Source organism: Gadus macrocephalus, chromosome 19, assembly GCF_031168955.1.
Source record: "Gadus macrocephalus chromosome 19, ASM3116895v1".
In the NCBI taxonomy this organism is placed as follows: Eukaryota; Metazoa; Chordata; class Actinopteri; order Gadiformes; family Gadidae; genus Gadus; species Gadus macrocephalus.
Genome location: NC_082400.1, coordinates 4,768,266 through 4,777,668, shown reverse-complemented (window position 1 = coordinate 4,777,668; position 9,403 = coordinate 4,768,266).

The window sequence follows — 9,403 nt, the reverse complement described above, 5'->3', positions numbered from 1 at the left end:
ACAATTTATTTGGGATTTAACATAGAATGTTTAACATTCAAAATTAATTAAACAAGGAAATGTAACATTCAACATCAATACAACCTCCAGCTTTCGTTGTGAGTGCCCGGTTTGTTTACATGATGTAGGCGCGTCACACAAATACCCAGCGCATTTACTGACGCAAATGACGTTTAGAAATCTTAAGCGCAGTGTCCGAATTCTCGTTTGTTCGTTCCCTAAATAGTGCACTATATCATGAACACTATATAGGGAACACTCAGACTCCGCCCCTTCGCTCTGTCACATTATGTTACTTTTAGGGGGGGGGGGTTTGTTTGGGGAATTTAGAGTTGTTTTGATAGTTTACGTAGTAGGGTTAGGGCTAACAGTCTGATGGCCCATTCCACTCACATCATTGAATGCTTCTACTATGCTACTACACGTGACTCTGTGATGAGCTAGCTAGATGAGTAGCACTACACTTCAAGCTCATGTTTCATCATTTCTGAGTAGACCACTGAGACGGTTGGGCAGTACCTGCCTAGGTAGTGCTTTATTCCCAGGATTCTTCTCAGGGTGATACGATTGCTTGGTGGCTGAAGCTCAGCGATGGCGCTGACTGGCCTCATCGGAAAAAATGCAGAGCTTGTCGAGGCATTGTTCGAGGTCAGGATTAATGCAGGGGACATTTAGGCAGAGCCAAACAGGGCGGTGGCTTGAAGTAAGACTACAGATTCAGGGAAAACCTGCACATGAGTGAAAGACAAAATTGAATAAATGCCTGGGTTGATACAGAGTTCAGGAATGGAGGGGGTCGAGATTTGTGCCCCCTAAAAAGAGAGGTTTAAGAAAGGGCCTACAAACAACCGTGTAACTGCTGCTGGGGGATTTCCAACTTAGAGCAGTTCGTATCACAAGGGGTTCACATAGAGCATCAACTTTTGAACTAGTCTAACTAGAAAATTTGTCTATTGTATAAGGTAGGCAATAAAAAAACTTGCTGACTATTGTTAAAATTGGGCAATAAAACTGAAAAGCCGTCTTCTACATCTCCCCTATAAAAGATGGGGAAACAGAAAAATTTGTAGCAGAGTAAAAAATGAAAGGGTGTTAAAAAAGGGTGAATGCAGGGAGGGGAATCAAGGTAGACCCAGAACACGGACGAAGAACAATGAACCCAAGGGGCCTGCTCCCTTCAGCAGAGGATGACAATCTGATTTGTTTTTGTTTTTTCCTCTTCATGTAAGACTCTCAAAACTTCTGTAAGGTAATCTCTTTTTGATTTGATATGTTATTGAAATTAATCTCCAGACTTCAAAGAACCACCCTCGGTAAGTAGCCGGCCCCCAAAAACAAGCTCTAAACAAGAAATAAGAACTCACCATAACCAAAGGGATGAAACTCAATACTGGATGTGCACGGAATAGTAATACTACAAAGGAGTACCAGGGAGGGTAGGGCCGGTACCCCGACCGTTAGAGAAGAATGGTACCTAGTGAGGTGGAATGAGATCGCTAAATGAGATATTGGACAGTGCTTGCTTTGGTCTAGCCTCTTACTCGGGAGATTGTTAACCAGTGACTGAAATCCATCATACGAGGGAACAAGAGTTACAGTCCCATCATAGACAACTCTTGCATCACACAACACTAACCAAGAATGAATAAAGTACTCTAACCAAGGGGGGTTGAGGGGTAAACAATTCAATTCCAACAGCAATTCCCATTTTAAATAAGTTTATAAAAGGTTCTTGCAATTTCCTTTAGAGCAACAGTTAACACCTCAAGTGCAGTGCGCACTCACACACACAATTTTATATCTGTATTCCCAAGGCAAACAGTCAACGTGACGATTATTATTAATATTTGACCTTTATTTAACCAGGCAGATCATTAAGAACAAGTTCTTATTTACAGTGATGCCCTGACAAAAATCACAAGCTTCATTAAAGTACAACATAGGAATAAATAGTATAGTCACTTTAGCACATACAGACACAGGTGTGTATCTGAATCACAGGGGACAGAGGGCCCTTACATGTGGTTTGTGTTGCTGCCAGACAGAACAATGGAACTGGGCGGGATATATAGAGTAATCAATCAATCCGGAGGAAGTGAGGTCAGGTGAGAGTGGGCGGGCCTAAACAAAAGGAAGTAGGAGGAGGGTTGCTGAACAGTTACTCACTGTAGCTTTCAGTGGTGGCTTATTCTTGAGCTTGTTTATTTGTATTTTATGATAGGACACTAGCATCTGCTCCCATGTCAATCTTGAAGTCTATGCAGTAGGGGCAATTTCACAGTGGATGCATTGTTTGAACCATGCATCTGCACCAAACCACCAGGTTCAAGGACAGCTTCTTCCCCCAAACCAAAGTCATGTTGAACAGGACTGTGATCAACCCCCCCCCCCCACACACACACACACACACACACACACACACACACACACACACACACACACACACACACACACACACACACACACACACACACACACACACACACACACACACACACACACACAAAATAACTTGGAATAACTTGTACTGTACATTTATATATAGCTATTATCAATGTTATATTATCACTCTCTTGTTATTTTTACATACTTTGTATTGTATTTATTTATTGTATTTATTACTTTAGTACCTGCACTGTTGAGGAGAACCTTGAACACTTGAATTTCCTTTCCAGAAATGACACAGATTGATGTTTGTTGTTCATTTGACTTAATTCAATTCAATTCAATTTTATTTGTATAGCCCTTAATCACCATTACAGTCTCAAAGGGCTTAACAGGCCAAATATTTGTGACACCCCCCTTTACCCATGCCCCCACACGGGCAAGAAAAAACTCTTGAGAAGAAACGCAGTGTAGGGGATCCCTTCTTCCAGGGATGGTCAGGAGTGCAATGGGTGCCACAATTGACATAATAAAGAACTTAAACTTGACGTCTGTGATTTCTCATTGGACATTTCTCACTCGGTTCACGTCTCGTTCCTCATAGGGTGCAGTAACCTCGTTGACCGCACGGGGACGACATAGCACAGCAAAACATCCCAGTTTCCTACAATTGCGACATTCAACATTACGTGCAGCACATCTGTCCTCCTTGTCATGCACTTGACAACATCTGGAGCATTTACATCCCTTGTTTACATAATGCCCTTGTTTGGCCTTGGCCAATTTCTTTTGTCCATGTCCGTTTATATGTCTCTGTTTGCATGGACCACGTTTGTAGGCTATGCTACTTCACTCACTTGTGCACAGTTAGGATTATCCCCTTGCTTGGTAATATGCATCTCTAGCTGCTCTGACTGCCTCAATAGCTTTACTGCTTTGTTGAGAGTCAACTGTAGCTTCTGTGATAGCTCTTTATCATACATGTATACATATGACCAAACGGTCACTGCTGCTTTCAGGGTTAGTATCAGTAGATGTACAGGTGTCAGGTAGCTCATGCAGGCTTCCGATTTACTGCACTGCCATTTCTGTTGGGTTTCTCAGTGCTCTAATGGAAACAGACCTTTGGCACCAATTTATTATCCAGTTTCCCCACACAATAATTTGGATCTTCTTCATCCCCTCGTACAACAATAAATGTAATTCTTACTCAGGGTTCTCCCTGATTGAGCAGAGTATTTCATACCTATATCTCTTCCTCTTCCTTTTTACGTTTCATTGCTAGCCTGTAATGGTGAAACCTCTGGCGCCACCTTGACCATTGTTTTGGGCAAGAGAAACCAAAGTTCTCGGCAGGTAGGATCCTTTGAAATCTTTTGACACTACGTAGTGTTAGGTGGAAACATTATCAGGAGACTGCGATTTTATTTCAACTATGTATCTCACTCGTTTCATTATACTAGTACAGACCGATAGAATGTAGGCGCAGGTTAAAGGTTTTAGGTGAAACCACCTTATAGCCCCTTAAAGCCACTTCAAAGCTAAAACCACTTCATACCAGGTTGAACCATTTCGTAGCAGATTAAACCACATAGCAGGTTAAACCAATTGATAGGTTAAATCAATGCATAGTAGGTTAAAGTTGCAATGTGTAAAATTGAGAGACTCTCAGTTATTAGGTAGGAGAATAAACTGCCTAATAAAAAAAAGTACTTGTTGCTGTGCAAGAGGGGACGCAATGTAGCATGACTTGGCTTTCTGGTTGGCATGAGTGGGACATTTAAGGAGTGTCACTAGCAAGATGAATACGGTGGCCTGCACTGGCCTTTATTGCATAAATTGGCCATGGGTATTCACGTTTTGGGAAAACGACATTGATCATACCAAGATAGATTTTTGACGGCTTTAGCCTGCATATAAATCAATTTAACTAATAACAGTCTGGTATCTATATCATAATCAGCATGGTCGCTGTACATGTTGTAGGACATGACAGAGGTAATTATCTATTTACATTTCGCAACACAGTCCTCTTATTGCTTCCATAGTGGTAAACGACATTCATAGACCCATAATTATTACAATCTGTTCTGCATTGATTGATCATCTCGATAGCAGTTGATGCTAAGAATTATTGTTAACTTGCAGTATGTAAATATGTTGCTTTTGATAACATTAAGTGTGCTGTTGTATCACGTTTCGCTTTTAAGAGTTTAGCTTTGGATATCATATCAACTCTCTCTGCCAGAATGATAGCCTTTTTTTGTCATCAAACAGGGACACAAACTCAAAAACAAACGTCTCTAAAACATGGATGCAATAAAGAATGCACAATCACTTATCATAATCCCCCTCATCCACAATCTGCCATTTACTGCACAATTTTACACTTGGATTAAATAGTGGATGACCATTATAATTGAGTCAACTGAACACACAGGCTATTTCCCTGAAAAGTCTTCACTGGCTTTTTTGAGGCACGTCTGAAAGAGAATGTGTTGCGCATTTATACACAACAATCAATACAAAGCCCATAGGCCTACACAATGACAGTACGGAAACAGTATCACAATTGGTTCAACATTTTTATTTTCTCTTGAGAGACGTTTATTTGTCAAATTGCATCTGTAGAAACGGCAGTGCAACATGGCGGCCTGCGTTGAAGAGGACCCCCACAAAGGAAGCTTTCAGTCTATATAGCTTGTTACCACTCAATGACGCATACTGCACCAATGTTAAACATTGAAACAATAAACCACTTCACAGGTTGAACCGCTTTTATGGTTAAACCACTTGACAGGAGGCTAATCCCCTTCATACCAGGTTTAACCACTTCCTATCAGGTTAAAGCAGTTGAACTTCTTCACACCCAGATGTCTTCTATTTGGGATAATGTCGTCAGGGGAAGAGATTTTACTGGCCTTGTTGACGCCAGATTAAATCACCCTTAAAACATCCGTTTTTTTCTGCACCCTGGAAGGTCTTTCTTTGTGTTACATAAAATACACTTAAAATAAAGATATATGTTGATGCATCACATATGTTGTGATTCTCCCCATAAGAACAGAGGAAACCTCATGATGTTTGTGTTGGTAGAGGATGTTTAGAACATTGTGTGAGAACGCTGATACTAGCAGATGTATATATATATATATATACAGATATTTATATGTATTTATCAACATATAAATAGACCCCCTCCCCCTCCCCTCCCCCTACTTCTCCCAAAACCCCTATTCTTCCCTCCTCCTATCCTCCTCCTCCCTTTCCCCCTCTCCTCTTCCTCTTTCCACCTCTCCTCCCATCCTTCCCTCCTCCTCCTCTCCTCTTGTTTCCATCTGTCCTCTCCTCCCTCTCCTCCCCACTCCTCTCCCTTTTCCTACCCTCCTTCTCCTCTTTCTCCCTCCCTTCCTCTCAGGGTGTCACCCTATCCTCTTCTCCATCTCCTCCTCCTCCCCCCCTCTCCCTCTCCTCTCCTCCCTCTCCCGCTCCTCCTCTCCCTCTTCTCCTCTCCCCCTCCTCTCCCTCTCCCTCTCCCTCTCTTTCTCTCCCCTCTGCTCCTCCCCTCTGCTCCCCCCCAAATCTCCTCTTCCTCCCCTCCCTCTCCTCTTCCTCCCTCCCTCCTCTTCCTCCCTCCTCCTCTCCCACTCTTTCTCTCCTCCTGCTCCTCTCCCTCTTCTCCTCCCCTCCCTCTCCCCTCCTCCCTTCCTTCTCCTCCTATCCTCCCTTCCCATTCCTTCTCTCCCCCTCTCCTCCTCCTCTCTCTCTCCTCCCCTCCCTCTCCTCCTCTCCCTCTCATCCCCTCCCTCTCTTCCTCTCTCTCTCCTCCCCTCCCTCTCCTCATCCCCTCCCTCTCGTCCTCTCCCTCTCCTCCTCTCCCTCTCCTCCCCTCCCTCTCTCCCTCTCCTCCTCTCCCTCTCCTCCCCTCCCTCTCTTCCTCTCCCTCTCCTCCCCTCCCTCTCCTCATCCCCTCCCTCTCCTCCCTCTCCCGCTCCTCCTCTCCCTCTTCTCCTCTCCCCCTCCTCTCCCTCTCCCTCTCTTTCTCTCCCCTCTGCTCCTCCCCTCTGCTCCCCCCCAAATCTCCTCTTCCTCCCCTCCCTCTCCTCTTCCTCCCTCCCTCCTCTTCCTCCCTCCTCCTCTCCCACTCTTTCTCTCCTCCTGCTCCTCTCCCTCTTCTCCTCCCCTCCCTCTCCCCTCCTCCCTTCCTTCTCCTCCTATCCTCCCTTCCCATTCCTTCTCTCCCCCTCTCCTCCTCCTCTCTCTCTCCTCCCCTCCCTCTCCTCCTCTCCCTCTCATCCCCTCCCTCTCTTCCTCTCTCTCTCCTCCCCTCCCTCTCCTCATCCCCTCCCTCTCGTCCTCTCCCTCTCCTCCTCTCCCTCTCCTCCCCTCCCTCTCTCCCTCTCCTCCTCTCCCTCTCCTCCCCTCCCTCTCTTCCTCTCCCTCTCCTCCTCTCCCTCTCCTCCCTCTCTCCCTCTCCTCCTCTCCCTCTCCTCCTCTCCCTCTCCTCCTCTCTCTCTCCTCCCCTCCCTCTCCTCCCCTCCCTCTCCTCCTGCCCTCCCTCTCCCCCTCTGCTCCTCCCCTCCCTCTCCTCATCCCCTCCCTCTCTTCCTCTCCCTCTCCTCCCCTCCCTCTCTCCCTCTCCTCCTCTCTCTCTCCTCCTCTCTGACTACTGAGGAGCGTGTTAGTATTCCAGCTCTGTAACATTCCCTCCATGTCGACCCGAGGAGATGAAAGTGTCTCAGCGCCTTATTGTGCTCAAGGGTTTTTCTATAAGTCCTTCGACAAAGGTAACAGTTCTTCTCCTCTTTGATTGGTTTGGTAAAATATAATCAGTTGTACCCACACAATAAACACTTCAAAGAAATTAAGGACTGCATTTCTACCAACCATAATTAAAGATATTTTTATAATGTGCTGATTCCATGTTTAAGCTAGAGTGGAGGCAATTTATTGCAGAAGCATTTTCTGTTACCTTTGTTGAAATTTTCTTTACTTATGAATACTCAAGCATTTGGTTTCTTTGGTGTATCTAAAGTCACCTACCCCATCTTTAAGTTATAGGGTTGATGCTATGACTCCCTGTTAGGTAATGGGTTGATGCTGTGACTCCTTGTTAGGTAATGGGTTGATGCTATGACTCCCTGTTAGCTAATGGGTTGATGCTGTGACTCCCTGTTAGGAAATGGGTTGACGACTCCATACTAAGTTATGGTGTTGACACATTGGGCTGATGTATTACTTATCACTTATCGGGATATTTGACTCTCTGGTCCAACTAAACTGGCCGAATAAATACATGAGCTAGTCCTCCAGTCTTATTGACCTCGACCTGGAGTCCTAGTGTGGACGTGGAAGGAGTCCTCCAGGGAGGACCTACGACGGTCTAAGTTGTGGTTGGACGGTGGATCTGTTGCACTCCTAGCCCAAAGGGTGTGACTGATTATTTCAGCCAATCAGGTTGCTGTATCTTTCAGCCAATCAGGTTGCTGTATGTTTCAGCCAATCAGGTTGCTGTATGTTTCCTCAAACCACCGCCTGCTCCACAGCCTGTCTTAAGGAGGTGGTTGTTGATTATGTTGTTTAAGTTGGGAGGAATTCCCCACAACACACAGGAAAAAGGAAGTTTATGACCTCTTCCAACCCTGGTCCCAGGCTTCAGCCATTAAGTCCTCACAGCTTCTCTCCGGGAGACTGGGAGATGAATGCGTGGAAAACATTTTCCCACTTTAGGAAAGTTTCGCCCAATAAGATTTTATTGTCTTGTAGTTTCCACATATGGCAAAGAAAAAACCCACAAACCAGCTCGTACTAGATCCCACTCTGTTCCACACCCTGCCCGTCGTGTGTGTGTGTGTGTGTGTGTGTGTGTGTGTGTGTGTGTGTGTGTGTGTGTGTGTGTGTGTGTGTGTGTGTGTGTGTGTGTGTGTGTGTGTGTGTGTGTGTGTCTATATGTCTGTCTGTCTTTGTGTGTCTCAGTGTATGTCAGTGTATCGAAATGCAATTCTTTCTTTCTCACTTGTCCTCTCTTGTTTATTATCCAGGCTACAGTAGAAAGATCTGACCGAGGAGACTTTAAATAATAAATATTGTAATCCATATATAATAGTAAATATAATAACAGAGAAGGTCAGGTGGGTTCTGGAAGAGAGAGACAAGATCTACCTGCCATGAATATGGAACGAGGTTCAGGAACGTGTGTGAACTCTCTCATTCCACAGTTCTGCCCGGTGTAAATATTTCAGATACTCTGTACTGAATGTATTTGTTACCGCTACTCTGCTCTTGCTGCAGGATGTTGTTTCATACCACCTCCACCCCCACCCCCACCACTAAACCCCCTCTCAATCTAGCCCAGGTGATGGTGTTCCTCCGACACGATCGATAGTGTGATTATGATGATAGATGAAAGACAATGGGTTGTAGATGATGTATAAAGTCTATGTCTATCCTCATCTATCCCCTGCGATCAAGCATCCATCATCATGTATAGTGTAGACTATAGATGAGGATGGATTGTTGATGATTATTGATTGGTTATTGATATTGATAACCGATGGGTTGTAGCCGATAGATGAATTAGAATTGTTCAACCAATCAATAAAACACCTATAACAGATAGTTGTTCCAGAGTGCTGTTATGAAGGGGTAGAGGCAGTGCATTACGTTGTGGACCGAATAAGAATGGAACAATATTCATTCACAACATTAATAAGAAATTTGAATTTAAAAGAATTGTTGAATTTATTAACAAGGTTAAACTTCCTCCACATACACACACAGCGGGATACTGCTGTGTGTGTGCATGCTGTGTGTGTTATCCGTGCTATCCATTCATGCATCTATGTTTCAGTTTGTCTGGCTGTCTCTATTGAAAGACACATTTCAATGAAAAAAACACATTAACCTTCTGCTCCAAGAAGGATAGAGGAATGGAGAGAGAGGGAGAGAGAGAGAGAGAGAGAGAGAGAGAGAGAGAGAGAGAGAGAGAGAGAGAGAGGGGGAATGTGTGGAGGGGAAG